We start from the raw sequence: 15,565 nt of genomic DNA, 5'->3' as shown, positions 1-15,565 counted from the left end.
GAGTTCGAGCAATCACTCAATCGACCATTAAGCCTACGGGCTATTGACTATTATGCCAACGGGCTACATTGCATCGAGTTCAAATCATTTGCTCGACTGACAAGCCTACAGGCTACCTTTATTTCGAGTTCGAGCAATCACTCACTCGACCATTAAGCCTACGGGCTACTTTGACTATTACGCCTAAGGGCTTCATTGCATCGAGTTCGAATTATTTGCTCGACTGCCAAGCCTACGGGCCACCTTTATTTGGAGTTTAAGCAATCACTCACTCAACTATTAAGCCTATGGTCTATTGATTATTATGCCTATGGGCTACATTCCATCGAGTTCGAATCATTAGCTCGACTGCCAAGCCTACGGGCTACCTTTATTTCGTGTTCGAGCAATAACTCACTAGACCATCAAGCCTACGGGCTACTTTGATTATTACGCCTATGGGCTACATTGCATCGAGTTCGAATCATTCACTCGACTGCCAAGCATACGGGCTACCTTAATTTTGAGTTCAAGCAATCACTCACTCGTCCATTAAGCCTACGGGCTACTTTGACTATTACGCCTATGGGCTACATTGCATCTAGTTCGAATCATTCACTCGACTTCTAAGCCTACAGGCTACCTTTTTGTCGAGTTCGAGCAATCACTCGCTCGACTATTACGCTTACGAGCTATATTATATCGAGAAAAACTACTCATCTTTTCGAATTAAAACAAACATTTGACTATCTATTGGGATTGAAAGGCCATTTCTCTTCAAAAACTAGAAAGATTTGTATTTACAAATTTGTTTTATAGAGGCGGCTACTCTTCCAAAAGGAAGTTGTTTATACAAAAAACGAAAGCGGTATCACAAGAATGCAGTGATCGACCTAAGGCCCTAAATGACTCAATCTTCATCGGAGGCCATATTCTCGGCATCGTCCTCATCTTCAGACTCCCCCGAGTCATCGGAGTCCTCCTTAGGAAAGGCTAACCTCCGAGCTCTGTTCTCCTCTGCCCTAGCAACTTCAATCTCAGCCCCAATATCGAAGCCCTGAGCTTTGACCCCTTTGAGAGCCTCTCTCCGAGCCTGCCACTTTGCATATTCGACCATGCCCGCTTCTTTGGCTTGATTAACTTCGACGTCGATCTTGAACTGAGCCACTTTGGCATCGGCTCTTTTGTTAGCCTCGACCACTTGAGATCTGGCCACTTCGAGTTCTTTAGCCAAATCCGCTTTATCTGAAGCGGCCAAATCCAACCGATGCTGAAGCTCTTTCATATTTTCGATCGGCCCCAAAGCATTTTCTTTCGCAGATCAAAGTTGGGCATCGGACAGCTCCAACTGAGCCTCGACGACTTCCTTTTTTTGAGGCAAGGTTATCCATACACCTTTTAAATTCTTCTGCCTCGGCCAACAACGCATCTACTAGTGAATTAAGCCGTCCAATCTGCTCGATCCTCTGCCGAATCTGCAGAATCGAACCGTTAGTGGTTATCTCTTTTTCATCTTCACTATCATGGAATATTCGGAATGCCTGCTCAACCATCTCCTCATGCTCTTCTCGAGCCGCTGTCAAATCTGCTTGAGGTTTTTTCACTAAGAAGCTTGTACGAGTCATTCTTCTCAGCGAGGCTCTGAACCTCGGCATCATACTCCTCCCTGATTCAGAGAAAAGCCTCGTGATGCAACATCGAAGCCTGCAAACAAAATAAGAAACATTATAATTACCTACAACTCTGTGTAAAAGAGGTGGCGAAAACGCCATCAGAAGTTACCTTATTCAAAGCATGTTGGGCCTCGTTGAAAAGACAGGCGGCCCCCACCGCATTCATTGATCTTCTCCGGTCACCAAGGACCGAAGGTAACTGGCAATTCTCACAGGGGAAGAAATTTTTTGGGTATCCTCGATTAGGTTGGGAACTGTAAAGACGCATAAGATGAATAAGCATTACATACGTCATGGTCGGGATCGATAAAAACATCCGTGTATATCTAATCGTGCTGCTGGGAAATCATATCGTTTCTCGCCACATCCTTTTTAGAGAAACTAGGGGACTATCTGTATACGGTCAAAATAGATTTCGGCCTTCCTACGTTCGAGCGATTTTGAGTGTTAAAAAGTCGGAATGAGATTTTGGGAGAAAGCTCCGAGGTCGGTACTAATGAACCTCGAGCTCGAAGGTCGCTCGAGGAGGCGGCTCGATAATCCTATCGAGCCCATGACCCAATCGATCCGCAAGGCACTGCTTCGAGGTCGAAAATGCGCGACGCCCATCTCGAAGGTCGAACTCGATCCAAGACCGAAGGGCCCGACCCAGTAATGAGTTCGAGCTAGTATCGACCTCACAGACAAGAGTCGTTGCAACCGCAACAAGAGAGAGAATCTTGGCGGGAATCAAGGAAGAGACAAATCATCATGCGCTTTCTACTATATATTTTATTTTATTGTTTTTTTGTAATGACCCTCTTCTATAAAAGGGGGAGGATTGCAATAGACACGGAGGCTCGGACAAAAAAAAAGACATCTCTTTGTGCTTGTTTTATTTGATCTTATTCAATTTCACTGTTCATCATTTTCTATCCTCACAGTCAAAATACTTGTATTGTTATTTTTGTATCAAAGGATATTATGTACCCTTAGAATCATACACAAATCTAACGTTATCCAATTTTTCCGGTAAATAATTCTCAAGCATGTTTAATTTCTCAACATAATTTTTGTTTAAGTATCAGGCAACTATAATCTACTTTGGATATAGTATATGTATAACAACTAATATATTTAGAGAAATACCAAACCGTTAGTCTCTGTAGCTGTTATATAACAGACCGTAGAATGACCCTCTCATGCCAGTTCTTTTACCCTCTTCAAGATGCATTGCATAGTCCACAAATCCGTATTGCGGTGAGCTGTATCTAAGATCTTCCAAACATATTATATTTTTCTTGGCACTATGAAACTGGAAATCCTTGGGGGACTTTTATGCGGCTTTACAACACTTTGCGAACGCGGCCAATCCCACATCATCAAATAACCCCTCGTGAATGCGGCCACTAGTCTGCAAATGCGATTCACAAAGTTCCACTGTCCTACGTAAATGTGATCATGCACTCGCAGACGTGAAGGCTTAGCTCCAGCATTTTCGAAGCTTATGACGTCCAAATCCAGTACTAAAAAGTAAATGGACACGGTCGCATGCAATATAATTTACCCAACTATAAGTCGGGGTCGAATCCCACAGAGAACAATATATAGGTGATTAGGCGGGTAAGAGAATTAACAATTGTTGTGCTAAGCCAAACACTTAGAAGGTGATTGTGAAAATATTTAGGTCTGAATGCAAAAATATAAACTAAAAGAAAATAAGTAAATGATCAATGGCTACAAGCATGGATGCAATGGGAATTACACTCAAGTAACGATCCAATGTATTTAACGATTTTACAAATATGAGCGAGTTTATGTTAATTAGCCTCGGGTAATAATTCTATATTAGCTTCTTCCGAAGACTAACAAGACTTCCTAATTGAATTGTCACTAAAACAATTAAGAGATTAAGCACACCCGAATATGGCTACAAGTTGTTCAATCCTATCCCTAGGTAGAATCTATAAAGTGAGGGTTAACGCCTCAAGTTCTTGTTAATTAATCTTTCCCAACCCCAAAGTATCTTTTCCAAAATTAATTCGAAGTGAATGGGTGAGTCCTAGGGTTAGCTAATCCCTTTGGAAACATTAAAGAACAAGAATAATTAAACAAATAATAACTCACTTCATAATAAATAAAAATTGTTCAATACATAAGAACAACAAGATATATAATCTACACTTTAAATACGAATATTCCCATAAATAAGATTCAAGTGTTGGAAAAAATACTACACACTTAGATATATAATACAGAACAAGGAAATGAAGAAATAAAAATAAATGGGTAAGAAGTTCTCAACCAAAAGCTTCAAATCTTCAAGTCTCATGGGTGTGTGCAAGAACCCTAGCTCCAAAACTTGTGTTCTTTAGTCAAGAGACTGAAAATAAGCCAAAAGATCTGTTTCCAATAAGCTAGGTCGTGTATTTGTGGGTTTGGGATAAGGAAAATGTGAATTTCCAAATATGTCCAGAGCTGAAGCCCGTTGGCTACACCTGCGGAAGCGGCCAAAAGGATGCATAAGTGCATTTGCAGAAGCATCCTTCAAGCACAGAAGCACGATTGTAGATGCGGGCATAAGGCGCAGAAGCAGTTCTCCAATCGCAGGTGCGATTTCTTCCTCGCATGCCTTATTCCGCAGATGCAGACAATTTCTTGCAGATGCGGATGGTTCTGCACAAATGCGATTCCACTGGAAGTTTTTGCACTTCTTTCTCTCTTTTTTGCATGATTCCACTTTATTTAATTTCAATTCTCTTCGAGACTTCATTTACCTAAAAATATAGCAATGCACAACATAAATCACCTCATTTTATAATTAAAGAACACAAAAACTAAAGAAAAGAAACTAGAATAAATGGTAAAATCACCACTCACCAACACCCCCAACTTAAAACTTTTGCTTGTCCTCAAGCAAATCAAAACCAAATACTCAATGGGGCTATACTATTCAATGCACAATTAGCATCGCTATCATTTCCAAATCACATTCTCCAATTAAGCATAACACTTATCCAATTAAGCATAACACTTATGGATTTAGGTGGTACTAATAATTAGGCTCAAGCATGTGAATCTCAACCAAATAACTCCCTCATTTAAAACAATTTCAAGAATGCAATGGAGTTTTAACATAATCAAGTGAGAGCAACCAAGCCCCAAGAAGTGACTCAAATGCACTAGTCTACTACATATGCTCAATTTACTCAATTCGAAAAATATCAATGTCACCAATCCATCATAATTCATGTTCCCTCACAATTAAGAAAGTCCCAAAATAAACATATTTACAATAACAACACAAGGGACAAATGCACAAAGACATTCACTCTCAATAAAGAGTTTCATGTGTTATAAAATATCATACCATAAGCTTGCCCTTATTTTAATTCGCCGCCTATTCAAGAACATTCAGTTGGAGATCCCATAAGGATTTTTTAAGATTGTAATGTAGGCCTAGGTGAGGGTAAGATAAATATTTGGGATAAAAGTGACTACATCCTCCTTGAACACTACTCACATTTGTCTTTTCTTTTTGCACTTTGCTTCTTTTTAAATCACATATCCCTTATTGACATCTAGTTACCAACATAGAACCACCTTAAAGCACCTCTCTAATTTTCTCAAGACTCCATATTTATTATTATTATTATTATTATTATTATTATTATTATTATTATTATTATTATTATTATTATTATTATTTTATACAACTATTTTCTTTTGGAGCTTGAGTATCTTCATATAAACAACTTTGAGGTATATGCTTCTACACACAATGTACATCTTCACCATTTCCCAATTAGCACCAATACCCCCAACTTAGGCTTTTAGCCTTATTCTTAACATTCAAGGAGGGAATGGTTCAAAAGAGGGATAGTATTTATGCAATGGTAAAGGTAAAGGTTTGTAATGAGGTAGCCAAAAAAAGGTTAAAGGATCAAATGGGTTTAACTAGTGATAGTATTTATACAATGGTAGGCTCGAAAAGCTAAAGATGCTTTTTCAAATATCACAAAGAATGCCTAAGGTCATCCCTCCAACCAAATATAATTAACATTAGCATTGAAAGACCAACCGGGCAAGTTCTAGATTATAAAAGTAAACACAAGAATTAGTTTTAATAAAAACTAACACACATGGCACATGAACTAATCAAGACGGATCAATTTCACTTCTTAATAAGAACAATTTGAGCAATATCATGCCAAGTATAGGCGAAGGGTCACAAAATGAGCCAAAAAGTTATCATAAAACTTATTCTTCCCCATACAACTTACTTTTTCAATTTACAACCAAAATTCGGAGGGGTATTCTTAATTCACATTTCACATACAAGAGACTAATTTTATTAGTACCAAACAATCCAAAAGTATTCACATACCAAACCAAGACTAATTCCCCTAAGAAAGTTTTCACGCTATCCATCACAGGGAAAAGTCACCCGGTTCAACACAAAAATATTCTTCGGGAAAGAACCGTAGCATAAAGAAAACCCAAGGAAATTTATTGAAAAGTATATTACTACTAAAGAGATAAAAATAGTATAAACTAAAAACTACTAAAGAAAATAGAATAAAAATTAAGGAGATAAAAATAAAATAACTAAAAACTACTAAAGAAAATAAATAAGTAAACAGAAAAATAAAATAGAAGAATAAAAGCGAGTAATACTAAAGGAACAAAAATAACATAAATTAAAAACTACTAAAGAAAATAAATAAATAAATAAAATAACAAAAATGACTAATCCGCAATTATGTCATCAATCACAAACTACGCCCGACAAAGGCACATGATAAACAATAGTAGAAAAAGTCCGGCAAGGGCACACAATATCCATACAAAAGCATAAGCCCAGCAAGGGCACAAGTCAAGCATCAATGTTCAAATAAAGTATATTCCCTAAAGCCAACCCCAAATAAAAACACTGCAGTGTCCTCACTGCACAATATCAACATAAAATAAGAGTAGTTTGAGGGTCTCCCTGAGGTCTGTATCAGACTAGCAGACTACAGGAAAAAGCTAATCATTGCCGTGTGGAGCTCTCGGCCTCATCATCATCGGTAGCATCAGTATCAGCAGCAGTAACACTCGATAGGAAGGAATACTCTTTAGTATCATCTTTGACCTCGACCAGTATCTTTCTGTTCGGCTGCCCCCATTTGAAGAAGGCCTTGATTCCTCTCCACATCTTTATCGTTAACTTGCACTTCTTCTTATTTTTCTCTTTCTCCATGTGGAAATCTGCCTGAAGATCTACATGTGCCTTGGCCATGTTGCCATAGGCTGCCTCGAGCCTGCTAACAGAAGATGCCAACTTCTCCTACGACTCTGCTTGGTTCTTCTGGTTCTCCAGGTAGGTCTTCATTTCTTACCTAGTAAAATACTCGGGTGTAGGCTGGGACTGTGAGGGCCCACTAGGGATCTGCGACACTAAGTCACGGATGGAGACAAGCTGTCAGTTCAACATCCCAAATGGTCCCTCAGGCAGGGCTGTCAGCGAGGAGGACTCTAGTCCGGCAACAGTGGTGACTTTCCTCTTCTTACTCTTTACTGCACTACCCTCGACCATTACCCTCAATGGATTAAAGAGTTTGTGGGCCGGTAACCAATGATCGGTGCTACGCACCTCAACATCTACACGCCGGCACAACTCTGTAATGAGTGAAGGGGACATCAAGCATGAACTGTCGTCTAACAAATACTCTTTCAGCTCCTGAAGGATATAGTGACCGACATTCACATAAATGCTGTCAAGTATGCATACGATCATCAGGGCCATGCCATATAAGCCATCCGAAACATTCCCACATGCTGATACTCTATTGCAGATGATGTAAAGCCATATCTTGGCCTCAGCTATGAAGTCTATGGACTTCAAACCCTTTCTCTTGTTGGCCCACTTTGCTCTCATGCTGGCTGCATAAAGTTTAGAAACTAGCCAATATCCGTTTGAGCAATGATCTTTTTCTCGTACCGGCTCAAGTGGATGGTCAGGAAGCCCTAGAATATCGTTGATTTGTTCAGTTCCAAACCTCACTATTTTTCCTCAGATGGTGAGTTGTGGGTCATTGAAGTTTGTACACTTAATGTTTGCATAAAACTCATTAACCCACTCCTCATTGGCCTTACATGGAGTAGGCATGAAACAAGACCAGCCGGTGGTCTGTAGACGGCCATAAAAGTCTGGAAGTAACTCGGCCTATTTATCCTCGGAGATTCCCTTTTCAAGCACGACCTTCTTTGTAAGAAGGTTGTCATAATATCAGTGATGACAATCAACAGACATGAATCGTTCAGTGTAGAATTGTTCCTCCTCTACTTCTTCCTTTCATGATGAAACGCCGCATTTTCATTTGTGTTGTTTTCCATTTTTTGAAGAATAAAGTACCTAAAAATCAAAACCAAGTTATTCGGGAATTATAATAATGTTAAGCAATTCAAAATAATGCAATTATGCTAAAGAGTCAAGCCAAATGGGCCCAGCAAGTCAAAATTGCATAGCCAGTGGTTTTGTACAAATTGCCCAGTTACCGTACCTGCGAAAAAAGCCTCGCAAAAGTGTTGTTACGCTTCTGCGGAAATTTCTCTTGCTTATGGGAAAACTGATTGCTGGCCAAAACTCGCACCTGTGGAATATACGTCGCTGGTGCGAAGCTGCATCTACATCATTATTCTCGCTTCTGCGGCCTTTGCCAACTGACCAGAAATCGCACATGCAAAAAAAGGTCACAGTTGCAAGGCCGCTTCTGCGGCGTCATGTCCGCTTCAGTGGTGTTAATCAGAGGTTTAAAAAAAAAACCAGAAACTGCCTAATTTTCGTACTTCCAAACATGATTTTGGCACACAATTTATACTCAAGAATTCCAAATTAGTGCACTAGATGATTACACGACTTGATTAAACCTGATTTTAAGGCACTTCGCAACCAAAATTCTCTCGGACAATTTATCTAACACATAACAAACGGTGAGTAGTTTTTGATTCTTTTAAGCAATTTGGTACTCAGACTTCCCAAATTCTTTACAACAATAACATCACACACAACTACACTCAACCAATTTCGCCACCTCTAATATTAACATTAATCAGAAGGAAATGGGAAAATTAGGGATATGGCCATGGAAAATCAGAGATGAAAAAGGAGAAAATAAAAGTAGAAGAGAAATGTAGAATAGAGAGCTGCAGATGATACCTCTATTGCATGTGTGTGAGAGAAATGGAATGCACGGGCAGTATTTGTGTGAGAGATGAGTGAAATTTTGAGTTTGGGGAAAAAATTAGAGTGTTACCTGTAGGAGAGACACAATAGGGCTTTTTTTTTAAACTCCCCCACCGTGTCGCACCTGCGATGTTTGAAACGCTTATGCGGTACCCCTTCTGCGGTTAATGAACCGCTTCTTCGAAGAGTCTGCATCTGTGGCTCCAAACACGCTTCTGCATGGCTGCTTTTGTGACTAATCCGCCGCTTCTACAATAAATCCACATCTCCTGTTCATAACACGCTTCTGCGTGAATATTTCTGTAGAAGCGGTTGCATCAGATTTCTTAATGCCACAACTGGGCAGCCACTGTTTTGGCTCATTCCAACACTTCAACCTCCTCAATTCAACTCCAAAAAATCAAAAACTTGGCGGATTAGTCAATAATAATATACTAAGCTATTATAAAAAAGAAAATTTTAAAAAAGACTAAAAAATTTGAAAATGATGGGTTGCCTCCCACCAAGCGCCGTATTTACCGTCGTGGCACGATGCGAATCAACTTTACAAGTTTTCTCACCACTTAGACGATATGAATTGGGCACGTAACTTGGAATCAAGCTTGTGACCACGAGCGACAGGGGGTGGTAAGTAGATGATCAAGCCAAATATCAATTTCTTAATTTTTCATTTATTGGCTTCCTTTCGAGGAATGTCATTTTTCGTTCTTGAATTTTCAAATTGCAAGATGTATGGCTCTTGTATTTCTTCTTTGCACTCCCACATGGATTCACATGGTTCAATTCCCATATCACCATACAAGCCCAAAGTAGAAAAATGCTAGGAATGAGATAATTGCCCCCCAACTTGCAACTTTTCCTGGATTTTGACATCCTCTTTTTCCCCCGAACTAGAGTCAAATTCAACCATATTTTCAACTACACGGCTTGACTCTAATTCCATATTTTTTCATGTCATCACCAACAAGCATGGACGGTTAGCGGATATTCAATTCTTGATTCCTCAAAATAAAGCTCACGTTCTTTCTCGAAGTTGGACTCTTCTTAACTTCTTTCCACACTCTCAAGTTGGTGGGCATAGTGAGCCTCAACCAATATTGTCATTTGATCTTCTAAAGTGCGGATATTCTCATCATTTTGAGTCAAAACTTATTTCAAGTCCTCGAGTGCCAAGTTTTGCTTCTCCTCATTTTCAAGAATGGCCTCCAACATGAGCATCATCCTATCATTTTGAGCATTTGAGAGTTCTTCTTGATTTTGATCAAGTGCCAAAGAAGGATTTTCGGCATCAACCTCTAAGGAAGGTTCTTGGCTATCATTCACTTATGAGGATTTTTGGATCTCTAAAGCTTCAAGCATTTCTCCCATTTATGAGTTCAACCTTTCAAGAGCTAAATCATTTTGGAGACTATTTTTCAAAAGCTCCTCCAAGGCATTTTGTTCTTTGTTCCCTCCTTCAAGTAGGCATTCCAACATGAGATTGAACTCTTCATTTTGACCATGCTCAATTTATTCTACTTTCATATCCCTATGATTGTCATCACAAACAGTAGAATCATCATAGCGTGGGTTTGGGAAAGGGAAGGACAAATAACCACAATTAGTCCAATGGCCATTTTGACCACCACACTTATCACAAATAATCCACTCATGGGTTTCAAATTGTGCGCACAATCTGCCTCCGGGAGAATTTAAACAATTTTGCCACGAGTGTGGTCCTCCATAAAAAGGACAAGGGTCATCAAAGTATGAACAACTACCATCCGCCCAATTTTTATTACATGATGCCATTTTTCAAAATTAAGAAAATAAACAAGAAACAAACAAGAAAAATAAACAAAGATAAGAAATTAATTTATACAAATATTTACAAGTTTAGACCAAAGCACGTACGCTTACTTCTCAAACAACCTAAATACGCCAAATTGTTCCCCGGCAACGACGCCAATTTTGATGACGTCCAAATCCACTACTAAAAAGTAAATGGACGCGGTCGCATGGAGTATAATTTACCGAACTATGAGTCTGGGTCGAATCCCACAGAGAATAATATGTAGGCGATTAGGCGTATAAGAGAATTATCACTTATTATGATAAGCTAGACACTAAGAAGGTGATTGTGAAAATATTTATGTCTGAATGCAAAAATATAAATTAACCTAGAAAGCAAGTAAAATGATCAATGGCTACAAGTATGGATGCAATGGAAATTATACCCAAGTAACGATCATATGTATTTCGCAATTTTACAAATATGAGCGAGTTTATGTTAATTAGTATCGGGTAATAATCCTATATTAGCTTCTTCCAAATACTAACAAGACTTCCTAATTGAATTATCACTAAAACAGTTAATAGATTATGCACACCCGAATATGGCTACAAGTAGTTCAATCCTATCCCTAGGTAGAATCTATAAAGTGAGGGTTAACGCCTCAAGTTCTTATTAATTAATCTTTTCTAACCCCAAATTATCTTTCCCAAAATTAATTCGAAGTGAATGGGCGAGTCCTAGGGTTAGCTAATTCCTTTTAAACCATTAAAGAACATGAGTAATTAAAGAAAAAATAACTCAATTTATAATAAATAAAAATCGTTCAATACATAAGCACAACAAGATATTTAATCCACACTTAAAATGCTAATATTCCCATAAACAAGATTCAAGTGTTGGAAAAAATATTACACACTTAGATATACAATACAAAGCAAGGAAATGAAGAAATGAACATAAATGGGTAAGAAATTCTCAACCAAAACTTTCAAATCTTCAAGTCCCAAGTGTGAGTGCAAGAACCCTAGCTCCAAAACTTGTGTTCTCTAGTCAAGAGACTGAAAATAAGCCAAAAGATATGTTTCCAATAAACTAGGTCGTATATTTATGGGTTGGGATAGGGAAACTATGAATTGCCAAATCTGTCTAGAGCTGAAGCCCATTGGCCGCACCTGCAGAAGAATCCTCGCCCGTTGTCTAGAGCTGAAGCCTATTCGAAGAAGCAATTTTTGTGGAGAATGGATGTTCCACAGAAGCAACTAAAAGGACGTCGAAGCGCATCCGCAAAAACGTTCTTCAAGCGCAGAAGCGCTATAACAGATGCAGACAAAAGGCGCAGAAGCGCTATCGCATAAGCGGTTCTCTAGTCGCAGGTGCGATTTCTGCCTCGCATGCCTTATTTCGCAGATGCAGACAGTTTCTCGCAGATGTGGGACCGCAGATGCGGACGGTTCTGCGTAGATGCGTTTCCACTAGAGATTTTTGCACTTCTTTCTCTATTTTTTGCACGATTCCACTTCATTTTATTTCAATTCTCTTCGAGACTTCCTTTACCTGAAAATCTAGTAATGCACAACATAAATCACCTCATTTGTTAATTAAAAACATAAAAACTAAAGAAAAGAGACTAGAATAAATGGTAAGGTTCCTTGGGTCATATTCCTAATTGGGTGGTCTCTTTTATGAAGGCTAAATGATGGTTGGGAAGGGGTTCTTGGCATACATGGCCTTTGTTAGAGATGCCAATGCGGTTACTTCTATGGTTGATTCGGTCCCCGCAGTGAGAGAGTCTTTAGATGTTTTCCCTGCAGACATACCGAGCATGCCACCCGATAAGGATATTGATTTTGGTATTGAGTTTGCACCAGGCAATTAGCCCATAACTATTCCACCGCATCGCATGGCTCTAGCAGAATTGAAAGAATTAAAGGAACAATTGCAGTAATTGCTAGATAAGGGTTTCATCATTCCGAGTGTTGTGCACCAGTACTATTTGTGAAGAAGGAAGATGGATCCATGAGGATCTGCATTTAACTACAAGCAACTGAGAAAGGCTACCATCAACAATAAGTATCCAATTGCTTATCCTTAAGGCCATGGTGCATCACGATGATGCTAAGGAGATGACTATTGGAGATTATGGTGTGTGGCGAAGTGATGGTCGATTTTGTGTTCCTAATTTCGATGGCTTGAGGGTGTTAATTCTTGAGGAGGCTCAGAGTTTGAGGTATTCCATTTATCCAAGTTATACGAAGATTTATGGTGACTTGAAGAAGCATTATTGGTGGAGAAGAATGTAGATGAACATTGTTGGGCTTGTGTGGCTAGGTTATTGGGGACAGAATTGGTTCGTGATGCCTTGGAGAAGGTATCACGATAAATCTTCGTAGAACTTGGATAAATGGAATATCTCAAACTCTGAGCCTCCTCAAGAATTATCACCCTCAAGCCATCGAAATTAGGAACACAAACTCGACCATGACTTCTCCACACACCATAATCTCCAATAGTTATCTCATTAGCATCATCGTGCTGCACCATGGCCTTAAGGACAAGCAATTGGATACTTATTATTGATGGTAACCTTTTTCAATTGCTTGTAGTTAAATGCAAATCCTCATGGAGCCATCTTTCTTCTTCACAAATAGTACTGGTGCACCCCAAGGTGAAACACTCGGCCTAATGAAAGCCGTATCTAGAAATTATTGCAATTGTTCCTGTAATTCTTTCAATTCTGCTGGAGCCATGCGATGCGGTGGAATAGTTATGGGCTAAGTGCCTGGTGCCAAATCAATACCAAAATCAATATCCTTATCGGGTGGCATGCCCAGTAGGTCTACAGGGAAAACATCTAGAGACTCTCTCACTACGGGGACCGAATCAACCGTAGGAGTATCCGCATTGGCATCTCTAACAAAGGCCATGTATGCCAAGCACCCCTTCCCAACTATCATTTGAGCCTTCAAAAGAGAAACCACCCTACTAGGAATATAACCCAAGTAACCTTTCCATTCCAACCTCGCCACCCCTAGCATAGCCAATGCCACGTTCTTAGCGTGATAATCAAGAATAGCATGGTATGAAGATAGCCTATCCATACCCAAAATCATATCAAAGTCCATTATATTAAGTAACAAAAGATCAACCCTCATCCCATAGCCCCCAATAGTGACCACACAAGGACTACATACACGGTCCACCATGATATATTCCCAAACGAGTGTAGACACATAAATATGAGTAGCCAAAGAATCACGAGTCATATCAAAATATGAATAAAGGAGGATGACACATATGAATAAGTAGAACATGGATCAAATAAAATCAAATATTCTCTATAAAATACCGAAACAATACCAGTAATGACTGCATCTTATGTGGTTGCCCTAATCCTACCAGGGAAGGCACAACAACGAGCCTGGCCTACCCCTTTAAGATGGCCTCTTCCTACCTGCCCTTAACCCCTAGCTGGCTATGTAGGTGGCGCAACATCTGGAGTGGGAAACATAACTTGGGTTTCCTTATGAGGAACACTCGTTCGAATACTGGGACAATTCCTCACCATAAACCGGTATCACCATATTCATAACAACCTCGTTGCTGACGTGGCTGCTAGGATTGAGCCTGCCCTGGATGATTGGAATGATCATTGTAGGAACCCAATGTAAAAGGTTCACTAAAGGATTATTGCTTGGTACGAGCGCACTGAATTCCATGGCCAGTTGGGGCACTATGTGAAACCTTAAGTACAGACTGAACTGGTCGATTAACAAAGCCTATACCATTACCGGCCTTTCCCCCAAAGTAGGAGACACTAAATTCCCCCAAAACCATGAGGTTTCTTATCCCACGTCTCCTGCTTGCGAATATGCTCTAACCTCCTACCAATGTTCACATTATGATGAAATGCAATTTCAGTCTCCATCTCCGTGCTATCCCAAATCTGAGGCTCTAGGTGAGTCCCTCAAAACACCTATAGACTATCTCTCTCTCTCTCAGTAAATACAAAAGGAGATGCATGGAGGGATAATTGTGTAACCTCATAGCATGCTCTGACATAATCATGCCCCTTGGCGTGAATGGTCAAACTCACTGCGCAACTCCTCCTTCTAGGTCTATGGAATAAACTCCTCAAGAAAAGATAGAAGAACTAGGGCCATATAATTGGTGATGTGCCAGCTGGCCTACTGGCCTCATAAGTCTGCCACCATTTGCATGCCGACCTTGTATACAAAACATTGGTAAAGTGGACTCCACCAAACCCAAAGTTCGCAAAATCTGATGACAGTGATCCAAGAAACCCTGTGCATCCTTATAAGTCCCTCCACTGAATTGGGGAGGACGAAGCATCTAAAACACTTCTAACCTCTTCTACTCCATAGAAGAAACCACTGGCCCTACCTCATATTGATTTGCAACTAATGGCTACATCGGCATAACACTCGATTTTTAAAAACATGAGCCAGCTACTCTGGTATACGGGTTGCAGGATTCTGGACTCCTCCCCAATCCTGTGAAGTAGTTGTTACAGCCGGAATTAACCCTGTCTAGGCCAAGCTCTCAAACATACTCATAAATTGTGCCAAGGTCTCCTGAAGCCCCAGTGTAGCAATAGGCGCCTCAAGTGCATTAGTGGGTCATACCTACTCAACATGATGAGGCTCCTAATACTCAACTAGAGATACTAGCGGATCTACCACTGCTACTCTAGCAGGGGCTCTAGTTGCAGCATGTGCCCCACCTCAACTTCTACGTCAGCCTCGACCTCTTGCGACTCTAACAAGGGCGCTGGTGCATGCTTGTTTGATCCAGCAGAAGGTGTCCTCTCTATATGTGAGATAATAGATGAGTAAAGATTTAGACATTGGAATAAACAAATCTACTCGATAAAGAATGAAAGTAAGTGAAGTTTCATAACAACCCAGTAGCCGT

Source organism: Nicotiana tomentosiformis, chromosome 9 (genome assembly GCF_000390325.3).
Source record: "Nicotiana tomentosiformis chromosome 9, ASM39032v3, whole genome shotgun sequence".
Lineage (NCBI taxonomy): Eukaryota > Viridiplantae > Streptophyta > Magnoliopsida > Solanales > Solanaceae > Nicotiana > Nicotiana tomentosiformis.
The sequence above is the reverse complement of the archived record's forward strand: the minus strand, read 5'-3'. Positions refer to the sequence as shown.